A 26,922-nucleotide genomic window follows, 5' to 3' on the forward strand; every position below is an offset into this window, starting at 1 on the left:
TATTTCTTTGAGGGTAACTGGCTGCTGCATTTCGCCTAGCTGTCTCCGTGCAAAATTCCTCATTGGCAACCTTCCATAACAAATATTGTCCTCCATTTAGCACAGATTTACACAAGTTAGCCCAATCTGCTGGCGTCATGTCCAATTTGGTAATGGATTCGACCATGCTTATGGTGAAGGGTGCTTGTGGACCATAGGTTGTTACAGCCTCCTTTAATTGCTTCACTGTTTTGAAATCTAAAGCACAGTGAATTTGTTGCCCTCCTGCCTGCTCAAGTACAGGGCATGCTAATCTTTGAGGTCCTGCCTCAGGATTCTGTCTATCAACTACGGGGGTTGAGGGCCACTCAGCTGTCTCTATAGATGGAGCTGTTGATTGAATTACGCCCACTGGTGATAGGACGGAGTTAGTAGCAGCCTCCTGTTGTAGCTCCCCCCTGATGGTTGTTTTTCCTCTAAGCTTTCTTCCTTTAAATTTTCCTCTATCTGACTAGCTCGAGAGACCTTCTCTTTTGCTTGACCTAACATGTTTTCTACCATAGTCTGGACCTCTAACAATTTACTTAACAGTCTTTCGGTTTGTTTTTTATTAATTTCTAATCTACTATAAAGATAACCCAACCCAACAAGATAACATAAAACAAAACCGAAACAGAATGAAACAAAAACGGAACAAAAAATCGTTGTATCAATTTTCTCTTTTTCAGGGCCAAACAACTTAAAACCTTGAGCAACCATTTTTCCCAGTTTGCTTAAGAAAGTTCTAGGGATAGGCAGCTTGAAACAAAAACAAAATAAATCAAAACAAGAACACATTGTTTTTTGAAATGGTCACCCATTCTCTCGCCTTCCCTCAGAGGCGAGCAATTTTACTCACCTCCAAGCTTCAGGCGTCCCCCGCATGGGCCACCAATTGCCGCAGTCTGGCTGGGCACAAAATCACGAGCCACTCAAGCAGGAACAAACTTTATTTTTAAACTCCCGCCAATGCCCTGTATGCTCTCGGGAAAAATGCCAACCCACACATGCGGTGTTTCCCCGGACCCACTCCAACAGGAAGTCCCTCCTCCGGAATTCCCTCCTACTGCACTTCCCCAACCAATGGGAACTCTCCAGGAGTCCCTGTAGCAGGCTGAGGTGGACAGCAGGATTCTAATATCCATATGAATGCAGATCTTAACATAATCATATCATCTCAATTGCTTGCTGGCGTCACCTTTCAACCAAAAATGCCATGCATCATACTACTTGGCTATGGCTCTTAGCATTTTTGTGTGTGTGTTGGCATGGTTTGGGGGACTGGAATCAAGGGCTTGGGTGTTCTGTTTTTCTTAGTGAAGAAAATTGGGCCAGGTTCAGTGGTATGAGCCTCTAATTTCAAGAATTTGGAAAACTGAAGTGGGAGAATTGTGACCAGTCTGAGCAACATAGTGAGAGCCTGTCTCAAAAACAACAAAAACAAAAAAGGAGGGCTTTAGTCAACAAAGGGTTTGTTTCAAGAGCCCATGTCTTTCTCATTCAAGCATAGAAACCATTTTTTATAGCATTTCTTAAACCCTTATATCAGACTGATACACAGCATAAAGATTTTAAAATAAGCTATATGTACACTACACTTAACTGCTGCTTTCTATCGTCACTGATGTGTTTTCTGAAATTAGAAGATACTTTCTGAAGCTTGCTCATATAAGAAAAAGGTTGATGTTTAATATCAAAGGAGAATTTAAAATTTGATTTTCATTTAATTCAAAAACAAACCATAGTTCAACAAGGAATACCTCTGCAGATATTTACTTACAGTCAAGACAAATGGTATATTCGAAGGATAGTGTAATAGCTGGTGTGAGAGTGGAAACCTGTGAGTTTGGTTCTGTGCCAGGAAACCTGTAGGAAGGTCTACAGTTTGTAGACAACACAGGCAATCATGTTCAGGGAGAAGGAAAGAGAGACACAAAAGAAAATACTCTAATAAGTAGAGAGTTTCAAGAAAACATGAACAGCATGTGCTGTTGGGCATGTTCTGTTCGGAATGGACCATTGGTTTTGGAGCAGGGTGGGAGTAAAGACTAGATATGAAAAGAGAATTCCTGGAGGTTGAAAAAGCAATTAGTTAACTGCTGTTGGGGATGGAAAGACAATGATCTGCGTTTTCTGTAAGTGAGAGAACTAGCAAAATGATCAGCTGGGGTTATGTGGAAGATAGTGACCTGGAAAAGATTTATGAACACTAGGTTGAAAATGTCAATTGATTTTCAGAGTTACAATCCTATAAGTATAAAATCTTTAATATTCCTCAGATAGTTTAAAAGGTTTTATGGTATACCCAGTGGTGTATATTGCTTTACCTAGCTCTGAACAACAGCTTTTTCTTTTTAAACTTTTATTGTTGACATGTGTAAGACAATAAGATACCATCTGACATTAACTTATGTGTTCTTACGTTTACACCATTCTTTTTTATTCAGCTAACCTAAATATTGTCCCTCTGAAGTCACCTTTATTCCAAACTACAGCAATAACTACTTGAAAGTTTTCCTTCTCCTCATGTCGTCCCTTGATAGCTCTTTTTATTGCATGTCTTTTGATAAACTCCTGGAAATACCTTCTTATTTTTCAGGTCACAATTATGCTGAAATATTTTAATATTTTGTCTCTCTGGCCAACTTTATGTATTCAAAGGCTGTGGCTCTCCTTAACCTATTCCTTTTTTTCCCTCATAGTGTTCAATCAAACTTTGTTTGTCTAATTGGTCTAATCAGAGTTCCTTGCACACATCTCTGTATCCCTAATAGTACTGTCTTCTCTTACCTAAAATGTCCTTCCAAAAACTTGATTAAGCCTTATCAGCCCAAATAACCTACTAGCATTCATATGAATACCAGAGCTAACAAATGGATTTTAATAAGAACACAACTAACAGTCAACTGGTTGTGTCTTCCTGAGTCATTACTTTGAAATTATTGCTACTGTCATACCTATAGTGATGGCAGCTACCAAGGGACTCTGCAATTTACCAAAAGTCCAGGAAAGAAAAAGAATAATTGTCCTCATAGAGTTCAGTCTATAGACATATCCAGCTATAACATGATTTTTGAAGTAATTCAGAGAAAAGACAGAAAACTTTGACAAATTATTCCTGATACATGAATTCAAATTAAAAATTCACCATTTAAATGTTTAAAGCTACATAATTCAACCATTCCTGGTTTTTAAAGAAATTAGCATTGGTGAAATGCAGTCATATGTTACTTAAGATACTAAATTATGTTAAATAAGTGTGGCTGGCTTAATGTGAAGTAGAGTAATTTGTTAATATGACTAGAAAGAGTTAAAGGGAAATTATTTTGTGTTGTTATAAATACAACCCTGTTTGTTAGAAAAGAAAGTTTAGTGGAGACCACTCCTAAAACATTTTCACATCAAAAAATAATAATGGAACTTTCAAAACAAGAGAGATTTAAAAATGCTACCTGTTGTTATAATAAAATATTAAATTGAAATCAATCAAAGTGAATTGTAGGGTTCAGAAACGGCATCTTTCAGTTAACCTGACAATCTGAGGTGACATTGTTCTGAGAAATAAAGTCAGTTTTTACAGACAAGATAATTTTGTAATAGACTTTTATCCTAATTCTTCACTTATTTTATATTGAAGCAATGATAATAAGAAAAGTCTAGTGGTAATAAAAGCAATGAATTTGCCTGTTTAATTACTGTCACAAGCATTAAATAAAAATCAGCAAATATATTATTTTCCATTCTTTGATATCACTGTTAAAGAGGAAAGAGCAAAGGAAGGGGAAGGGGAATGAGGCAAAGGCAGAAGAAGTTCCACATAGAGGAAGATAATTGAATATACATTATGACCAAATTTATCACTTTAAACATGGAAATAAACAATTGGTCAACTTCTTGGGTCAGCAATCAATAGAATTTGGTGAGATAACATTTAAAATACTATTCATCATGAGAAAATTCATAGGTCTATTGGATCTTCATGTTCCTTATAAAAATAAGGACTCTGCATCATACTCCTTTCCCTATTCCTGGCCCTATCCACAGTGCTCAATTCAGAAGCATATGTGCTCAAAATATTTTATGAATAATATGTATATGATATATCCATATAATATCCAATCCAATGAAAAAGGAATGATATTTTTTGGTACAGAATTTCAACTGTAATGTTATTTTTACAAAATGATAAATATTTTCCTGCATTATTCACCCATATAGGAGGTCACAATGTTCATTTAAATATACACACAGGAGTGTGTGTGTGTGTGTGTGTGTGTGTGTGTGTGTGTGAGAGAGAGAGAGAGAGAGAGAGAGAGAGAGAGAGAGAGAGAGACTAAGTACCCATAACAATATTCAGAGAACTCTTTATTATTCAGATCAGTCTGGTATATGTACAATTTTCATGGATTATCATATCCATATAAGACCCTCTTTCCTTTTCTTTTTACTTTTTTTCTTCCTCTTCAAATAACCAAGAAACACCATCTAGAGCAAACACATGAGATGCATTAAAATTTTAATTTAGTATGTAGGTACAAACTCCAGATGAAAACTTGAATTGTTTATGAATGTTAACCTTTCTGAAGTATTAACATAGGTGTAGAAAAGTTCACAAATAGTAAGCATTCATCTTGATTAAGAGGTTAAAGAAAGAAGGAGGCAGAAGGGTTGAGGAAAGGCTAGCCAACAGGTATTAAGTTGATAGGAAAAATAAATTATAGTGTTTTATTGCACAGTAGGGTGACTTTAGAGAATGATAATTAATTATATATTTCCAAAAAGCAGGAATAATGAATTTGGAATGTTCTCACCACAAATAAATGCTAAATGTTTGAGAAGATAAATATGTTTACACAGACTGGAACATTATCTAACATTATCTAACAAAATTAGCCTAGCAAACACAAACAAATCTAACATGAAATTGGCACCTTTAAAAAGAAACAGAACATTACCAATATCCTTGGGTTTCCAAATGCCTAACTTATACCCCAATGATGATTTCTATTCTATTTAGTTATGATTTGGTTTGAAATTATATATAAATGGAATAATTCAGTGAATGTATTAGTCAGTTTTCCTTTACTCCAATGAAATACTCGAGGTGAGAAAAGACATTATTTAGCTCACACTTTTGGAGGTTCAAGGACATGGTGCTGCCATTTGCTTAACTCTGACGAAGAACTCATGGAAGAAGGCATCATTGAAAGAGAGAGGCAGAAAGATTATGTGGCAAGACAAGAAGACAGAGTAAGAAAGAAAGGGGCAAGGGTTGTTCTTCTTATAACAACTCTCTTGTGAGAACTCACTCAGAGCCAGTGCAGTGGTGCATACCTGTAATCCCAGCAGCTCAAGAGGCTGAAGCAGGAGGATCAGTGATTTCAAGGTCAGCCTCTGCAATTTAGCGAGGCCTGAAACAACTCAGTGAGACCCTGTCTCTAAATAAAATCTAAAAATGGGCTGGGATATAGCTCACAGGTTAAGTGCCCCTGGATGTTAGCCCCAGTACAAAAACCAAAAACCAAAAAACCTCTGAGTTCCATAGGAAATACCTTAGTCACTTCTAAGAGAATGACCTAAAGACGTCCCACTAGGCCCCACCCTCTCAAAGATTCCACCATCTCTTTGAATCACATATCTTTGTACCATGCTTCCAAAACACACCCTTTGTAGGATAAACCACATGTAAACACAGCAGTTTGGCCCCTTGGGCTCACCATTATATTTGAGAGATTTGACTTTGCATTATGCATATATTCAGTTTCTTCACTTGCCTTGTGGTATTCCATTGAATGAATATATGATTAATCTATCCAGTATAGTGTTAATCAATAATTGAGCCATTTTATTTTGTTCACTTTAAAGATAGACTTATACATAGAATTATTTATATTTTATAGGCACTTTTTGCTTATACAAATATTTGTTCATGTTCTTTTAAGAGCGTCTTGAGAACATATTCCTGAATGTATTGGAAGAGGAGCTGTTAATTCAAATAGTGTGCATATGATTATCTTTAGTAGATTTAACCAAAAGTTTTCTGAAGTGGCTTATCTGAAACTACATGCCTACTAGCAGAGCTGCACAGTTTGAGTTGCTGTAGAACTTGGATATATTTCTAAACTTTAATCTTTCATCTTTATATGTGCCCAACCACAAACATTTTCTTGCCCTCCAATCATATTCTAGACAATTGCAAAAAGGCAGGTGTTCATAAAGGTTGAGTACTTAAAACTTTAATTTCAACAAAAGGTTAACAAAAATATCTAAAACCATTGACTTTTCATTAATTTTAGGTACTTGATTAAAATGAAGGAGACAATTATTCAAAACAGTAAATAAATGATTATCTTAATTGAAGTAGTTATTTCTTCTCTGTGAAGTATCACACTCACACACTTTTATCTAGATTCTGAGCACTTACCAAGTAAATAAGAGTCATTTTTAGTGTTCTACTAAAACCCCCCATAGCAGAACAAAAAACAATACATATTCATAAACAAACAAAATTAGAAGTCAGTGTTCTGAAAAAGGAATGCTTGAAAACACCATGATTTTAAGCTTTACAGAACATATCATTGTACTCAGTGTAGGAGGTGAAGACAAGAGGCAATTTATTCTGCAGCTGGTTTCGAAATAAACACAGCAAAGAAAGATAAGGAGTGAAAGAGGGATAAATCCGCTGGTAGCAAACTTGATGGACAGACAGGCTGCCATTAACAATGCTGTTGCCTTTGTAAGTACAGAGTGATGCGGAGATACCCTGGCATTTATACTGTACACATGGTCCTTATAGATTTTACACCTCCAATTCCTTAGAATTATCAGCTATCTCCAGCCTGTCAGTCATCCGAGCAATCTTAGATTTTTAGCTTGCAGGCCAGGCAGATTATTGACAAAGCAATCCAGGGTGATATAACACACCCTGACAAACAACAGTGAGGGGATTGTGTTTACCACTTTCACTGCACCAATTCAGCTAAATTAATTCTTAACACTGAAAGTAAACTTTCTCTTGATAACCATTCACTCCCTACCAATGTTGTTTTGCTACACAACACTAGCTCAAGTGGAGATGTAATAGAGTCCTGATGCAGCTAATTTAATCTGGTGGGGACTAATAGAAGCAAAGAAGGTGTCTGCCTCCACAGCAAGAGGGCTAATGAGGGCATCTGTAAATAAAAAACTCCATGTTAGAATAGAGTTAAGGATTTGACTTAAGTGTACAAAAGTAGATTTCTAAATTAGGTCTGCCATCCTGTCCTTAATTCACCCCAGGATCTGTAGAGACTGAGCAAACACAACTCCTAGATTACATTTCGAGACTGAAAATCAAAGGTAGCAAATAACAACCACAAAACAAACAAACATACAACTAAACAAAAGTATCGAACAAAATTTGTCTTGTTGCTTTTTAAAAAAAGAATTGCATATTTTGCCCTCAGTCTGTTTTAGTATTTGAATACTAAGCTCTTAAAACAGGAGCACAGACAGTTTGAAGGGAGTATAAACAAATTTTAATGGCAAAAGGCTGACACACCCTTAATTTTATTATTTGTTTGGATATTGCTAACATTCAGCACTAATTTTTTGGACCATGCTAATTTTAAAAACATGTTATGTATTAAATCACTTACATAAGTATCATGTGTAAATTGTTAAGTTGAACTTATTTCTCTGGTCTCATAGTTTAAATTTTTTAAGCTAATTTTCATAGTTTTAGATTAAAATTTGCATATTTTTCATGGAGAATTCGAATGCTGTCATATAAACTATGTCTTTCAAAAGCTTTTGAAATATCTGTAGATGTGTATTTATTTACAGAATTGCATCAATTTCATATAGTGAATTTTAACATTGTTTTACTTCAAATCTTAAACTCACACAGAACTTTTAAAATTAGTGAACTTTTATAAAATACATGAATAATTTGGTTAAAATTTATTTTTATGTTAATACTATGTTTTTTTTTTCATTTGTTGTTTTTAGATATACATGACAGTAGAGTACATTTTGATATATTATACATACATGGGGTGCAATCCATTACAATTTTGATCCCATTCTTATGGTTGAATATGATGTGGAGTTATACTGGTCATGTATTAATATATGAGTATAGAAAAGTTATTCATTCTACTGTCTTTCCTCATCCCATCACCCGTCTCTTCTCTTCATGCCCTTTTGTCTAATCCAATGAACTTCTATACTTCCCTTCCCTATCCTCCCTTGTTATGGGTTAGCACCTACATATCAGAGAGAACATTAGGCTTTTGGTTTTTTGAGATTGGCTTATTTTGCTTAGCATGATATTCTCTAGTTACATCCATTCACCAGAAAATGCCATTATTTCATTCTTCTTTATGACTGAGCAATATTTCATTGTGTGTGTATGTGTGTGTGTGTGTGTGTATAAAACATTTCTTTATCCATTTATCTGTTGAAGGGCACCTACATTGATTCCATAACTTGGCTGTTTTGTCTGTACTGCTATAAACATTGATGTAGCTATGTCTCTCTAGTATGTTGTTTTTAAGTCCTTTGAGTATAAACCGAGGAGTGGGGTAGCTGGGTCAAATGGGAGTTCCATTCCAAGCTTTCCAAGGAATATCCATACAGCTTTCCAGATTGGCTATACCAATTTGCAATACCATCAACAATGTATGAGTGTGCCTTTTCCCCACATCCTCACTAACATTTATTGTTGTTTGTGTTCTTAATAGCTGCCATTCTGATTGGACTAAGAATCTCAGTGTAGTTTTAATTTGCATTTCTCTAATTGCTAGAGATTTTGAACAGTTTTCCATATATTTTTTGATGATTCATATTTCTTCTTATGTGAAGTGCCTGTTCTGTTCCTTTGCCCATTTATTCATTTAGGTTATTTTTTGGTGTTAAGTTTTTTGTTTCTTTGTTTTTTAGTATTTATTTTTTAGTTGTAATTGGACACAATACCTTTATTTTAATGTGGTGCTGAGAATCAAACCCAGGGCCTTGCACATGCTAGGCGAGCGCTCTACCCCTGAGTCACAACTCCAGCCCTGGTGTTAAGTTTTTTGAGTTATTTGTACATCCTGGAGATCAATGCTGTATCTGAGGTACAGGTGATAAAGATTTCTCCCATTCTGTAGGCTCTCTGTTCATGTTCTTGATTGTTTCCTTTGCCGTGAAGAAACTTTTTAGTTTTATGCTATCCCATTTACTGATTCTTGATTTTACTTCAAGAGTAAAATCAAGAATATGAGAAACCCTGTTTCTGAGTTCAAATGATGGAGAGTTGGGTCTACTTTTTCTTCTAATATGCACAGAGTTTCTGGTCTAATGCCAAGGTCCTTGAACCACTGAGTGGAGTTTTGTGCAGGGTGAGATATAGGGGTTCAAATTTAATCTACTTCTTATGGATTTCCATTTGTTGAAGAGGTTATCTTTTCTCCAATGTATGTTTATGATTCCTTTGTCTACTATGAGATAATTGTATTTAGGTGGGTATGTCTCTGGGTCTTCTATTCTGTTCCACTTGTCTTCAATTCTATTTTTGTGCCAATACCAGGGTATTTTTGTTATTATATCTCTACAGTATGATTAAGGTCTTGTATTATGATGCCTCCTGAATTACTTTTCTCACTAGGGATTACTTTGACTATTGTTGGCTTCTTATTTTCCAAAAAAATTCATAACTACTTTTTCTATTTTATGAAGAACATCATTGGAATTTTAATCAGAATTGCATTAAATCTGTATAGAGCTTTTGTTAGTATGACCATGTTGATAATGTCAATTCCTCCAAGAACATGTGAAGTCTTCCTATTTTCTAAGGTCTTCTTCGATTTCTTTCTTTAGTGTTCTGAGTTTTTATTTACAGGTCTTTCATTTCTTTGTTAGATTGATTCCAAGGTATTTTATTTTATTTTTTGAGGCTATTAAGAATGAAATAGTTTTCCTGATTTCTCTCTCAGCTGATTTGTTATTGTTGTATAGGGATATACCTCAACAGTGTAAAAGCCATCTATGCTAAACCAAAAGTCAACATCATCCTAAATGGAGAAAAATTGGAACCATTCCCTCTAAAACCTGAAACAAGGCAGAGATGCCTTCTTTCATCACTTCTATTCTACATAGTCCTTGAAATCCTAGCCAGAGCAATTAGACAAAAGAAAGAAATTAAAGGAATATGAATAGGAAAAGAAGAGCTCAAACTACCCCCTTTCCCAAGGACATGATTCTATATTTAGAAGACACAAAATTCTCCAACCAAAAAGCTTCATGAACTCATAGATGAATTCAGTAAAGTAGCCAGATATGAAATTAAAATTCATTTCTATACAGAAGCTTGACACAACAAATGACTAAGTTGTATACTCAGAGAAATAAAGTGACTTATTAATGTTCATTGCTTTAGCTCCATTTTTTTCTTCTGCATTTTTAGTGACATCTAAGATATATTGTTTCTGCATTTAGTTTTAGTTCTGGTTTCTTCCTTCAAAATACATCTTAGACAAATACCCTACATACTAAATAATCCTCCACACAATAATCTCAGGGCTCTTTCTCATAAATTCTAGGTTTATTGTCACTTTGAGGCTTTTCTTAATGCCCTTGTTGAAAGGAAAGCTAGGAACGGAGAGACGGGTGAGTGAGAAATGACAGTCAGAGACCAGACAAAGATACATACGAGGGTTTATTTGTCAGAGCTGACAAATAAAGACAAATCTCTCCATAGATGGAGAGAGGCAAAACAGGCTTGGGGTTTGGGACTTCTATGGGGCAAGCTCAGGGATTAGAGCCAGGTGGGTCCTAATGCAGGTGGTTAAGGGTGGGGTATGAGCCAGTGGTGAGCCTTTCTAAGAAATGCCCTTGGGAGGGAAATCGAAATTTTTCTTAAAATGGCTGCTGTCACTTAAGATGGTCATCCAGATGCTAAGCAAGGACCTTACAGTTGGGATTCCTCAAATCTTTGTGTAATTAGGCTCTTCACAGGAAGGACCTGGATTCCCACATTTGCAAAGACTTCTTTACTAATTAAAATAATATTTTCACTCATCTTCTAAACCATTACCTTGCTGCATTTTCTTTATGCATATATAAGGTAAATCCCGTTTATTAATCTTGACAATTGTTGATTACTTATTTTTCCTTAGACTACAAAGCTCATAATGATTATGTCTTGGTTTTGTTTGGAGTGTGTCCATCACTGAGCAAGTGTCAGCAAAAACCTTGTAGAAACGGTAAAGGACTGAGTCTGGTAGTGTCAGAATACCTAAGGGATAAATGTTAAGAATATTGGCATTGCATACTCAAAATGGTATCTAGATTCACTGTAGAAACCAAGAAAGCAAAGACAGAATTGCTATGAGTTTTTCATCATGGCTCCTTAAGCAGTAAAACAGTATGTAAAACTTGTCAGTGAAGAATATAGTAAACTTACCTTTGAACTTATGTTGAGACAATCAAAAAGCCATCCATATAAAGATTTTCTTAGAACTCTTTCTAAGAAACAATGGTTCTCCACTAGGGGCAATTTTGGCCTTCAGAAAATATTTCACAGTATCTGAAGATAATTTTATTATCATAATGATGGTATGTATTGGAATTAGTGGATAAAAGTTAGAGATATTGCAAAACATCTCCCAACACTAATGAAGTGATTAGCTCCCTACAAAAACAATTGTCCATCTTCAAATGTGAGTAGTGCTAATATTGAGAAACACTGAATTAGAAATACAGATACATATGAAATATCTATATGGAGATGAAATTAGGTCAGAGAACCTGTCCAAAATGATGACTAATGTACAATTGATGTTTATCTAGCATTTACTATCTGTTAGACATAGTTCTAAGCAATTTTTTCCCAACACCTTTATTTTGTTTATTTATTTATTTTTATGTGGTGTTGAGGATTGAACCCAGGGCCTCATGCATGCTAGGAGAGTGCTCTACCACTGAGCCACAACCCCAGCCCAAGGCATTTTAAGTATATTACCTCATTAAATCTATTCAAGAAACATATGACATAGAGGTGGTTACTATGAAAATTTTACAAATAACAATATTAAAGCAAATAAAGTGAAGCAATTTGCCGAAAATCACAAAGCCAGAAAAAGTTAGAGCTACAATAATAAACTACTCAAAATATTACTCCATCAAATGGATTAATCCACTGATGAAGTTGCAACCCTTACTGTCTAATTGTTTCATCTCTAAATATTGCTGAATTGCCTACCACATGAGCTTATAGGGGATCATTCCAGATCCAAAACATAACACATTTCTTCTCACTGGTTCATTCTGCCCTCTCAAAAGCTCCTCATGTTCTGCAGAAAACAGTTTGCAAAACACTGCCCAAGGGTGTTTCAAGATCTTTAGCTAGGCTCACTGATGGAATGCTGAGTTTTCCTCATTTTTGAACACAAGACAGTGTGATGTCGATGAAATCACAGTTCCTGTTTCCTAATATAAAAAAGCTACTTGTTTGACTTTCAAGTCATATGTAAGTAGTTTTATTTTTAACTGAACTGCAGACTTTATTTGTATTTAGCTAGTTAGCTCTTGAAGTCTTCTTTGTGTTCCAGCTTCAGTCTAGGGTGCCACATTGCCTTGTGATAAGGCTCCCTCATCTCCTGTGCTCAATGAAATATTCTGCTTTGTTTTCCATGCCCTTGATAGTCTTGAGAAATACTTGTTAGGTATTATGTAGAACCATCACCCAATCTAGGTTTATCTAAAGTTTAATGTTTCTTTTGGCTTGGTCTCAGGTTATACTCTTTTGGAAAGAACATCAGAGAGATGAAAAATTTTAATAATGTGTCATCTTAGCAACTAAAAATGCAAAGTGTATGTCTTTTTACTTAATAAAAATTAGCAGAATATTGATACTAATTTCTTCAAAATAATGTATCTTACTGTATCTATAACTAATCTTTATCTAGAGAGATCTATGTAATTTTCTTTTTTGAATAGGTTGCTTCCAGTGACTAAATTGTAAGTTTAATGATAAGTTAATTTGCAGAATAGCTCAAAGGATAATGAAACCTATTTTAATGGTGGTATATATTAGAGTGCTAATATTTTCCCTACATTGACAATATTTTGAAAAACATACTTACTGTGTGTGTATGTGAACATATATATAGAGAGACATAGTAATACAATGACAACAATGATGTTCATTCATTAGTATGATATATGCAAACATATATATCTATACACATATTAACCTTTGTACTTATGAAATATTGAAAGGCATGAGACATTTCTTTGAGATTTGGTAAAATAAAGGAAATTTCTTTAGGTAGCACAAGGTGAGGGGAAGTTTTTCTATTATTCCTGACCTCTAAATAATTTTCTAGTATTATCTGGAACAACAAAAATGCTATTAATCCCTTTAAAATAATATATTCTTGAATCGATCATCAATGCTCACAGAAAAGGATACTGGCTGCCACCATGATAATTTGTATGTTTAATTATTTATAAGAACACAATAGTCGAGTTTCTAAAAATCTTTCCATAAAAATTTCTCAATATAAATCTCTGTGATATATAGTAATGCTACTTCATCTTTGCTTCCAGCCATGCAGCATAAACCCTTTCATTAGTACACACTTTCACTTAAGGGGATTGCTTTAACAAAGGGACCCTGTATACCATAATGACTTTTAGAGTTAAGAGATGATGGTCGCAAAACAATAAATACCCCATCTTATTAAGATACGTCAGTTCTGGCAGTGCTGAGCTGTTTTATATTTGGTTTCCCCAGTACACATCTCAGTTCAGGCAGAAACCCAGGGATGCACTCCAGAGAAACACATAATGAGGTCAGATGGAAAATCTTGTCTTGTTTCAGATATGAATTCAATCCATCCTTTCTTTCATGTGAGACAATATTCACAGAAGGAACTGCTGCTGACATGTTTTAACTTCACTGACACTGAAAATCTTTTCTCCTCAGTTGGTGCTTTTGTCTTCACCTAAAACAAAATAAAACAAGAAACGAACAACCTTCACAGAATATTATTAGAGATGGCCCTTCATTTAAAAAAATCTTGCTATGACTGTTTATTTCCTTTTTGCTATACTCATGACACAATCAGCTAATTTTTGCCTTGTAGAAAATATGAGTCATGTAAATCAATGCTACTTCAGGCCATTTTTCTTATACTGTGTCTTTCAAAGCCTAGAGTCTTATAAATTGGGCAGGAGAAGCAGAAGATATAATAGTGGGGAAGAGAAGGGGATAAAGAATAAAATAATAATGGTTTTATATTTTCAAAACCACAACCTTGGCATTTAGCTGTCACAAGGAGGTTCTTTATTTTAAAACCAACCCTAGATCCATGCTGTGTGGTTGTGTGAAGTCAGAACAATATGTCAAGACCTAGCTCCCATCTTTCATGCAACTATTTGAAAAATAGCAAAGGAAATAAAGATCCTAATAAGTCTTTTTTTCATATTAAATATGATTTTTGTGCCTAATGATATGGACAGAGAAATCCGAATCTGATAATCAAATTGCCCATATGAAAGCAGTGAAAACACCTGATGCAAACATGGTTTTTGTTAGAAATTACAAAGTATTGTATAGAAAGATGCTATAAAAGATTAAAAATATTAATGCTTCTTTGAATATATATTCTTGACTCAGAGGAGATCAGTGCATGAAACTTCAGTCCTGTTTAAAAAAAAAGTACCTAATCATAGATTTCCCATATGGTATTCCTACCTCATTTAGCCTTTCTGTGTTTTTCTTAACTTTGTGAGGAACATGTTCACAAAGGGATGGAATAAAAATAAACAAAGGCTGGCAAGTCAGCATGGTTCCTACATTCCTACATTCAGCCATAGATTCCTAATTTAGCCTTCAGGAAATCATGGTTCCAGTGCAACCCCAGGGAACTAGTCCCTGCCCTTGTGGAAAATACGTTCCTTCATTTCTAAAAGAGAAGAATAAACCTTGTGTCTTAGTCCATTTTCTGTTGCTATAAGAAAAGCACTGAGACTGGATCATTTATAAAAAAGTTTTTTGTGATAATTGCTTTAGAGGCTGAGAAAGAAAATAGCATATGCTCAGCATCTTGTGAGGACTTCTTTTGCATCATAACATGGCAAAGGGCATCACATGAAAACGCAGAGAAAAGTTGCTAATTCAGATGTCTTTTCCTTTTCTTAGTAAAGCCACTAACACCATCATGAAGGCCTTGCTTTCATGACCTCTGCTGATTACAATTTGCTCCCAAAGCGCCCACCTCCAAATACCATATGCATTTGAGGATTAAGTTTCAAACAGAACAAACACGTTGGAATACCTTGAATGTATAGTGCCATGTTTTCTAAAGTTAATCCCAGATTTTTTTTTTTTTATTTTATTTTTAAATTTTAAAGGATCCTAACTCTGGTTATCGAGTTTATTTTATAAATGGAAAACTAAAATGTTTTTTCACTTTTTATCAGCTCTATTTTATTTTTGCAAGTACCAATGATGACTCTTATATCTTTCTGTATCTTTTAAGAACAAAAGTTATATATGTATATATAAAAGAGGACAGGGAGATTTGCTGTCTTGAACAATGCCTGAGATTTTCTATGTATTATATTCCATAGACAAAGTTGCAAATAAATTTAAGTTACCATCAATTCCTCAAGCTGTTTTGAATAAGCTTTTGAAGATATCTGTTTTATCTAAGACTCTATAGCAAATGTTTCTGATCAAACTTTAATTCTAATAGTTGAATTCAATTATCAGCTTGTGAATCTGTCTCTTTGGTCGATGCTCAGATTTAGAATGAAAATATAACCAGTGATGGGAAGTCAATGGAAGAATTAAATAATATTTGGTAAGAAATCTAATTATGAATATATATTCAATACTTCTTAATGAGGTACATATATGAAAATTGCTAGCACAAGGCCTGGCATTCTGTAGCTGCTCAGTAAATATGAAATAAATGAATACATGTTAAACACAATAAAGATCACATATAAATAAAGAGAAAATTACCATAAAAGTCGGAAAAAAAGCTGCTGCAAAAAACAGAGCACACTCATTATATATATTTTGATGATGGCAAAGATTTTAATTTAAGCAGTAACCAATATTTACTTATTTTAATATTATTATCCCATGGTTTTTCTTCTGTCTTTTCTTCTTTTGTAGAACTTGTCTTTACAATTTTTTGTAGAACTTGTCTTTACAATTTTTTGTAGATCTTGTCTTTACAATTTTTTGTAGTACTTGTCTTTACAATTTTGTAGTACTTGTCTTTACAATTAAATTTAAGATGTGAGAATAATTAAATGATTCATATCATGTTTCCTTAAATGATGAATTGTATGATTTTTTAAAAATTTAAAATGTACTATATTCTTCATAAAAAAATCAAATGGTTCAAAATTTTTAAAGTAAAAATTTAATTCTCTTGGTATCTCATATCTCCAGCCCATTGCCCAGAAGTGTTTTTTTTTTTTTTTAATTCATAAATAATTTTGTTTTTATGTCTGTTGGGCTGGGATTATAGCTCAGTTGGTAGAGCACTTGCCTAGCATGTGTAAGGCATTGGGTTCAATCCTCAGTGCCACATAAAAATAAAATGAAGGCATTGTTTCCATCTACTATAAAAATATTTTTTAAAAAGAATTATTTTGTGTCTATAAACATTTTTGTGTAGGAAATTTTATTTTTTGATTTTTTATTTTGGTGCAATATACAACATATATTTTTGGATTTTTTTTGTTTTTTGTTTTTTGTTTTGTTTTTTTACTATAATATGAACATTTAATGTGAACGTGTGAAACAGCTAGAACAGGTTTGGCCACATGACATGCACATTAAACTAAGGCCTTGATTTCTTTCTCTCATTTACGAACTTAACTCTCCCTCTAGTAATGGACTGGCTTATGAAATTTCCTGTTTCTCTATTTGGTAATGGAATTTGTACCATAGCACAAAAATATTCTAAATTGTTATATATTTAAAATTTAATAATTAATGTATTGAGACAAGCAAAATACTTAGTTAATCTTTTTGTGTTAATGGGTATATGTCCTAGATTTTAAGTAAACTTTAGAATCATAGTCCCTTCACGTTAAGTGGGACTCTCAACATCATTAGTATAATGTGCTGAACTCTACTGCAAATGGTTAGAAAATAAGCTGAAATTGGGGCTTCTGACAAATATGTTCTGGAGTTAAGAAAGAATGTCTAAAAGTAAGGTTGTTGTTTCTTCAGTAAAAAGTAAAAAGTAATGACTGTGAGGTATGTTCAGATTTTAATTATTGAAGGAATATTGAGTTTATACTATCATTAAGGTAGGAAAGTTTTTTTAACAATTTTTAACAATTTTTTTTATTGGTTGCTCAAGACAACACAATGATCTTGACATATTATACCCCATTTGAATCAAATGTATACTTTTGTATTTTAAGCATTTGAGATGTAAAATTCAGTGGCATTAAATACATTGACCATGCTGTTTAATTGTTGGTACCATCTAGTTCCAAAATTTCATCACCTCAAACACAAAGTCAGTACTCAATAAACAATAACTCTTCATTCTTCTCTACCCTCAAACCCTGGTAACTTCTCATCTACTTTCTGTGTCTATTAATTTTCTTACTGTCAATACTATTTCATGTAATGGAATCACAGAATATTTGTTCTTTGTGTTTGGGTTATTTCAATTAGAACAATGTTTTCAATGATCATTTATGTTGTAGTGTATATGAAAAACATTATTTTTATGACCAAATAATATCCACACACACACACACACACACACACACCCCACATTTTGTTTATACACTTAGGCCATTTCCACCTTTTATCTACAGTGACTAATATAATAAATGTTGATATAAAGATATCTGATTGTATTCCTGATTACATTCAATCCTGTGGGGTAGATAACCTAGAGATGGAGTTGCAGTTGCACCAATATATATTACAACCAACATGATACAAGGGTGCCAGTTTCTCCACCAGCATTTATCATCTTTGATACTTTTAAATTATATCTATCCTTGTAGGTATGAAGTACTATCTCAATGTGATTTTGATTTTGATTTCCTTGTGGACTTACATTGTTGAGCATCTTTTGTAGGTTCAGTTTTTACTTATATATTTTTTTTAGAAAAATGTCTATGAAAATTATTTGGCCATTTAGAAAAATATTGAGTTTTATAAACTTTTAACATATTTTGGACATTAACCCTTATCAGATATGTAACTTGAGAATATTTTCTCCTGTATTACAGGTTGTTTTTCATTTTCTTCATAATATCCTTTCATGCACAAAAGTATTTAATTAGACAAAGTCTGATTTATTTATTTATTTGTTACTCATGCTTTTGCTCATACTTCCTTATTACTTGTGCTTTTGGTGTCATAATTAAGTGAGACTCCATTGTCAGATCATGAGCACTTGCCCATGTGATATTCTCTAACAATTTTATGGTTTTCACTCTCATGTTTTAGTTGCTGAGTCACATTGATTTCATTTTGTACATTCAGTGTCTAACTTCATTAAAATCCAATTGTCCTGGCATGATTTGCCAAAGATACTATTTTCTTCTATTGAATGGAGTTGATACCTTTGTCAAAAATCAGTTGGTCAGGGGGCTGGGGTTGTGGCTCAGCAGCACAGCACTCACCTAGCATGTGTGAGGCTCTGGGTTCAATCCTCAGCATTACTTATAAATAAATAAAATAAAGATATTGTGTCTAACTACAACTAAAAAAAATACATATTAAAAAAATTAATTGGTCAGAAGCAGTACCTCCGGCCACCATGCCCAAGCAGGACCACTGGCATCAGTGCTCATGCAGGACCCCTGAACACCCATCTGCTCAGGAATCCTACCTGCTGCTCCCACATAGGATACCCAACCATTGCTCACATGCATAACCTCTGGCTTCCACTCCCCATCTACCAACAGAAGGCTCCACAGGTCACTTTCATCTCAGGGCACTGCCACCACTGCCATGGTCCCCTGCACACAGTAGCCTGCACCTGGGGACACAGAACAGGGTCTGAAGACAGCTGCCAGCTACAACACTGCACACCACAGAATTGCATCTCTGAACACACCACTCCATGCCACCTCCTGGCCTGACCAGATCTGACACCCAATCTCTGAAAGCTACCTCCTCCATCTTGGGAAACCTTTGTCACCATCTTTAGTTGGGGCAACTCCCATCTTTTGACACTGGCAGGGGCATAGAAGCAATATCAAAATACCTATAGTCTCCAACTCCCCCGTCTCTCCTGCAGTCACTAACCCATCACAGTGCTTGCAGCTACAAGGCTGGTCCATAGCTTGAAAAACCTGGTCTTGAATTGCCCAATATAAAACAGCCCTCCACAACAGGTGCACAGCCCCCAGAATGCATCCTACAAGAACTCAGGAGAGAGGTTCCTGATTGAGAAGTAGAAAGGAAGGGTGTGAGTGAGATGCAATTTACAGACTAAGTTAGGGACAAGGGATTTTGAGGTTTACAAGCCATATATGGAAATAAGACCAGGCTCTTACACCACAGGAGTGGACCCCAAAACGATCCTTGGGATGCAGTCTCCCATAGGAGACCAACAAGTGCTACTCCACCTCAAGGAGCTCCACCCCCAAGACCAACCCTACCACCCTAATAATCTTTACCATCTTGAGAGTGGAGACACCCACAAACAAAAGACAACCCCACCTATTGGATGAGAAGGGAAGCAGGAAAGATACTGAACTACAACATAAACAATCCTTGAATTTTCCATTGAGATTTTTTTCTTTTCTCTTATGTTTTTCATCTTTTCTCTCTCTCTTCTCCTGCCCTCACATCCACAATATTTGTAAAACCAAGTGCATTTCATGAATTAGGCTACTGAGGACTACAATGTCTGAGTAGTATTTTACTGATGTGCTGTATATTCTTTTATCTCCTATTTTTACTTTTTACATTTTTTCTTAATTTTTATATTTGCTTATTTTTTGTACTCTCTCTATTGTCTTCCCATTTACTTGTCTCCCCCAAATCACTTTCTCTCTCTTCTCCTGTTACTAGCCAACTTTTTCAGATTCCTCTTTCACACTTCCTAAAATATAATAACTCCTCACCTTCTACCACCTTAACATCTCATCCTACCCCATTCAATAGAAGAAAATAGTATCTTTGGCAAATCATGCTAGGACAATTGGATTTCCATAAGCAAAAGAATGAAGTTAGATACGGAATATACAAAATGAAATCAATAATCAGTATGACTCAGCAACTAATACATGAGAGTAAAACCATAAAATTGTTAGACAATATACAACATACAATAATATTCTCTTTTTGTACACCATCATAAACTGTATACTCTTTTGCAAATCTACTATTTATACTGTAGATAATAATTGAACTCTCCATTTCTGTATATTGTGACAAAATCTTAAATGTCTTAATATTTGGTTTAAAACTATATATTGTTTGTATTGGGATCTATTAATATTGTTCATCCCTTCAAAGGAGAGTTATTGAAACCCCACAGGGACACTATAAGCCTATATGCAATGATCCTCTTCTTAGTACTGTCTTCATAGTGTCCAGAAGATTTTGATATGTTGTATCAGTGTTCTCATTTATCTCTAAGAACTTTTTAATCTCCTCTTTCATGTCTTCTGTAATTCATTGTTCATTCAATAGTGTATTATTTAGTCTCCAAGTGTTGGAGTTGCTTTTTTAAAAATATTTTGTCATTGATTTCTAATTTCATTCCATTATGATCTGATAAGATTTAGGGTAGTTTCTCTACTTTTTTTGTATTTGCTAAAAGTTTCTTTAGGGTAGTTTCTCTACTTTTTTGTATTTGCTTAGAGTTTTTACAGTATAAGTGTATAAACTATGCCTAGGATCTCCAGAGCTAGAAGGGAAGAAACATGAAAAAAATGAGGGAAGAAAGTGCCCCAAACAAGTCAGGAGACTACATTATTAGAATCATGGCCAGCACAACAGAAGAAATTATAGAGAAGAGTTCATGATATACATAATTAAAATGTTCTGGGAATTAAAGTATGATATAAGAAAGCAAATACAGGGAGCAAAAGATTATTTTAATAAAGAAATAGAGGTTCTGAAAAACAAACAAACAGAAATCCTTTACATGAAGGAAAGAATAAACCAAATTAAGAGATCAATAGAAAGCATTACCAACAGATTAAATCACATGGAAGACAGGTCCTTAGACAATGAAGACAAAATATATAATCTTGAAAAGAATATTGATCACACAGTGAAGATGATGAGAAACCATGAGCAGAATATTCATTAATTATGGGATAACATTACAAGACAAAATTTAATAATTATTGGGATAGAGGAAGGCATAGAGTTCCAAACCAAAAGAATGAAAAATCTATTCAATGAAATAATATCAGAAATTTTTCCAAACATGAAGAATGAATTGGAAAATCAAATACAAGAAACTGGCAGAACACCAAATGTACAAAATCACAATAGATCCACACTAAGTCACATTATAATGAAAATGTCTAGAATACAGAATAAGGAGAGCATTTTCAAAGCTACAAAAGAAAGGAATCAGATTACATACAGGGGGACACCAATTAGGATCTCTGCAGATTTTTCAACCCAGCCCCAGAAAGCTAGACGATCCTGGAATAACATATACCAAATTCTGAAAGAAAATGGATGCCAACAAAAGTTTTATATCCAGCAAAATTAAGCTTTAGGTTTGATGATGAAATATAAACCTTCTATGATAAACAAAAGTTAAAAGAATTTACAACTAGAATAGAATAGACATTATAATTGCTGTATGTATATAGGTGACTCTATGACCAGTGTGATTCTGCAATCTGTACAATCAAAAAAATGAGAAATTATACCCAAATGATTCAAGTGTTTGAATTGCCAAGATCATTGTAATGTCATGTGTAGCTAATAAAAAAAAATAATTTACAACTAGAAAGCCTTCACTACAGAATATTCTTGGTAAAAATATTTCATGATGAGGTAATAAAAACTAACAATGAAAATCAGCAAAGGGAGGTATTACACTAAAGGAAAAACCAGTCAAAGGAGAAACCAAGTCGAGTTAATGTCAGATTTGGCCCCGACTTCTTTAACTAGACTCCTATAACACAAGAATGAAAAATAAAGAATAATAATATTGAATGTGAATGGCCTCAACTCACTAATCAAAAGACTGGCAGATTGGATTAAAAAAAAAAAAGACCCAACAATACACTGCCTTCAAGAGACTCATCTCATAGGAAAAGACATCCACAGACTTAAGGTAAAAGGTTGGGGAAAAAACACACCACTCATATGGATTATGGAAACAAGCAGAGGTTTCCATCCTCATATCAAATAAAGAAGACTTCAAGCCAAAGTTAATCTAAAGGTATAAAGAAAGATGACATTTCATACTCATACTGCTTAAGGGAAACTTACATCAATAAGACATAACAATTATAAATATATATGTCCCAAACAATGGAGCATCCACATTCATCAAACAAACTCTTCTCAAGTTCAAAAGTCAAGTAGACCACAACACAATAATTCTAGGTGACTTTAACATACTTCTTTCATCACTAGGTAGATCTTCCAAACAAAAACTAAACAAAGAAACTATATAACTCAATAATACAATCAATAACAGCCTTAACAGACATATACAGAATATTTCACCCATCAAAGAGTGGATAATCTTTTTTCACAGCAGTACATGGGTCCTTCTCTAAAATGGACCATACATTGTGTCACAAATTAACTCTTAGCACACACAAAAAAGTACAGATTTAATGCAATCCCAATCAAAATCCCAGTGACATTCCCCATAGAAATAGAAGAAGCAATCATGAAATTCATCTGGAAAAATAGAAGACCTAGAGTAGCCAAAGTAATCCTTAGCAAAAAGAGTGAAACAGGTGCCGTCACTATATCAGACCTTAAACTATACTACAGACCAATAGTAACAAAATGGCATGGTATTGGCACCAAAATAGACTTGTAGATCAATGGTACAGAATAGTGGACACAGAGACACACCCACATAAATACAGTTATCAATTATTAGAAAAAGGCACCAAAAACATATATTGGAGAAAAGATAGATAGCCCTTTCAAAAAATGGTGCTGAGAAAACTAGAAATCCATACGCAGCAAAGTGAAATTAAGCTTCTATCTCTCACCCTGCACAAAACTCAACTCAAAGTGGATCAAGGACTTAGGAATTAAACCAGAGACACTGAGCCTAATAGAAGAAATAGTATGCTCAAATCTTCATCATGTCAGATTTGGCCCCGACTTCTTTAACAAGACTCCTATAACACAAGAATGAAAATCAAGAATCAATAAATGGTAAGGATTTAAAACTAAAAGGCTTCTTCTTAGCAAAAGAAATAATCAGTGAGGTAATGACAGAACCTATAGAATGGGATTAAATTCACACACATTAGATAGAGCATAATCTCTAGGATATATAAAGAACTCAAAAATCTTACACCAAAAATCAACTAACCCAATGAATACATGGGCCAAGGAACTGATCTGACAGTTTTCAGAAGATGATATAAATCAATCAACACATATATGAAAAAATGTTCAACATCTCTAGCAATTAGAGAAATGCAAATTAAAACTATTCTAATATTTCATCTCACATCATTCAGAATGGCAGTTATTAAGAATACAAACAACAATAAGTGTTGGCGAGGATATGGGAAAAAATGAACACTTATACATTGTTGGTGGGACTGCAAATTGGTGTAACCCATCTGGAAAGCAATATGAAGATTCCTTAGAAAACTTGGAATGGAACTCCCAGCTATCCCTCTCCTCGGTTTATAGACAAAGAACTTAAAAATAGCATACTACAATGACACGGCCACATCAATCAATCAATAAATGTGGAACCAACCTAGATGCCCTTCAATAGATGCATAGATAAAGAAACTGTGATATATATACACACACACAATGGAATATTACTCAGCATTTAAAGAGAATAAAATCATGGCATTTGCAGATAAATGGATGTAGTTGGAGAATATCATGCTAAGTGAAGTAAGCCAATCCCAAAAACCAAAGGCCAAATGTTTTGTCTGATATGTTGATGCTAATCCATAATGGGGCTTGGGGGTGGGGGAGAATGCCAGGAATGCCAGGAGGAACTTTAGATAGGGCAAAGGGGAGGGAGTTGAAGGGAGGGGGAATGGGGGTAGGAAAGATGGTTGAATGAGATGGACATCATTACCCTTAGTACATGTATAAAGACAAGAATGGTGTGACTCTACTGTGTGTACAACCAGAGACATGAAAAAGTATGCTCTATATGTGTACTAGGAATTGAAATGCATTCTACTGTCATGTATAACAAATTAGAATAAATACATAAATTTTAAAAATCAACTGGTCAGAGATTTAAGAGTATATTTTAATGAATTTTCAATTCTAAACTATTGTTCTTTCTTAAGCCAGTACGGTAATGTTATTATTATTGTAGTTATGTAGGAAGTTTTAAACTTAGAAAGTAGTAGTCCTCTTATTTTGATCTCCTAAGAGACTCTCCTTGAAACATAATGAATATAACTGATATGGTATAGCTGAACGTTTGTACCATTTTACCAACATCTCCACTTTTCCCCCACTTCCAAATTCTGGCAACCACACTTATGTGTTCAGCTTTTTAAAATTCCTCATAATTGAGGTCATGCAATGCTTTTCTTCCTCTTAGGCTTATTTCAATTACCATAATGCCCTCCAGGTTCATGTTGTCACAAACAGCAGAATTGTTTTCAGGTTGAATAATGTTTCTCTGCCTTATACCCCCACCCCCAAAACTTAGATAGTTCCATACCTTGGATATTGTGAATGTGAATAATACTTCAATGAACATGACAGTCCAGTGATCTTTTTAAGATCCTGGTTTAATTTCTTTTGTGTATCAAACTAGAAGTGCAATTGCTGGATCATGTTGTAGTTCCATCTTTTAATTTTTGAGGAAATTCCATATTGTTTTACACAGTGATTATACCAATTTACATTCCCACCAACAATTTGTTATAGCTCAGTTTCTCCCAAATCCTCACTAACACTTGTTATCTTTTGACTTTTGATAATAGCCTTTCTCACCAGTGTGAGATAATATCTCATTATGGTGTTGATTTTTATCTCCCTTTCCATTAAAAATACTGAGTTAATTTTCATGTATATAGTAGCCAGTTTTATGCCTTCTTTTAAAAAGTACATATTTAGGTCCTTTGTCCATTTTAAAGATAGGGTTACTTAGGTTTTTTTTTTTTGTTTGTTTGTTTATTTGGTCTATTTTTGCTGTTAAATTGTATGAGTTCTTTATGTATTTTGTGTATTAACTCCTTATCAGATATGTTTTCCAAGTATAGTCATCCCACAGCATCTGAGAAGAATTGGTCCTGGGACCTCCTGCAGATAACAAAATGCATGGATGCAAATTTCCCTTATATAAAATGATGTAGTGTTTCCTTATAACTTATATACATCCTCCTGTATGGTTTAAATTATCTTTATTTAGAATACTTAGCACAGTATAAATTGCATACAAATACTCATTGTGTTGTATTGTTTCAGGAATAAAGGAAAAAGTCTGAATGAGATGGACATCATTACCCTTAGTACATGTATAAAGACAAGAAAGGTGTGACAAATTTCATACAGATGAAATTTGTTTCCCAAATACTTTTGATCAAGAATTGCTTGAATCCATGGATGCAGATTCCATAAATGCTCAGATATGGATATTCAAAAGACCATTTTCTACCCTTTTGTGGACTCTATATTTATTTTGTTGATTTTTTTTCCTTTTACTGTTCATAACCATTAGTCTAATATAGTTATAGTGTCCATTTTGGTTTTGTTGTCTATACTTTTGGTGTTATATTAAAAAAGTCATTGCCCAGACCAGAACAATGTCAGAGAGACTTTTCCCCGTGTTTTCTTTTAGAAGTTTTACAATATCACTTCTTACATTTAAAACTTTAATCCATTTTTAAATTAATGTTTGCATGGAATTACAGGAGTGTGCCACTGTGCCCAGCTGTAGTTATTTTCATATCTCTTTTTTTTTTTCTTCACCAACCTAGCTAAATATTTGTCAACTTTTTGGTACTTTTAAAGAAAGACTTCACTGATTCTTTCATGGTCAGAGAAAACAGTTTTTATGGGTTCAAGTGTCTTTTTTTTTAAAGAGAGAGAGAGAGAGAGAATTTTTTAATATTTATTTTTTAGTTTTCAGCGGACACAGCATCTTTATTTTATTTGTATGTGGTGCTGAGGATCGAACCCAGTGCCCAGCGCATGCCAGGCGAGCGCGCTACCGCTTGAGCCACAGCCCCAGCCCCTCAAGTGTCTTGATATGGCTTTGTGATGAAGATATGGTCACTTCTAAGGAATGATACATGTGAAGTTGAGAAGTTAAATCTTATTGGTGACTCAAGTATCCTACATGTGTGTGCTAGGTTTTGTTGGTTGACAGTGTTGTCTAAGTGCTTCACTTCCTTAGTTATTTTTTTTTTGTCCACTTGTTCCATCCATCATTAAAAGTGGTGTATTAATGTCTTCAACTATTAGTGTACAAGTATACTTTTCCATCAATTATTATTTTCTTCAAAAATTTGGGGGCTTTGTTATGTTATAAACATATGCTGATAGCTTTTATATGTTCTTGATAACTTGACCCTATAACAGTATACAATGTCCTCTTTGTCTCCTTTATCATTTATCACATTAATATGTAGTTTTTTTGTTATTAGTGTAGTCACTTCAGTACTTTTTTGCTACCTTTCAAATTGAAACAGCTTTCTGCATCTTTTTACTTTCAACCTAATGGGTTTGCATTTCAAGTGAGTCTCTGGTAGACACTGCATAGTTGAATTATG

This window comes from Marmota flaviventris, chromosome 5 (assembly GCF_047511675.1).
Source record: "Marmota flaviventris isolate mMarFla1 chromosome 5, mMarFla1.hap1, whole genome shotgun sequence".
NCBI classification, from domain to species: domain Eukaryota; kingdom Metazoa; phylum Chordata; class Mammalia; order Rodentia; family Sciuridae; genus Marmota; species Marmota flaviventris.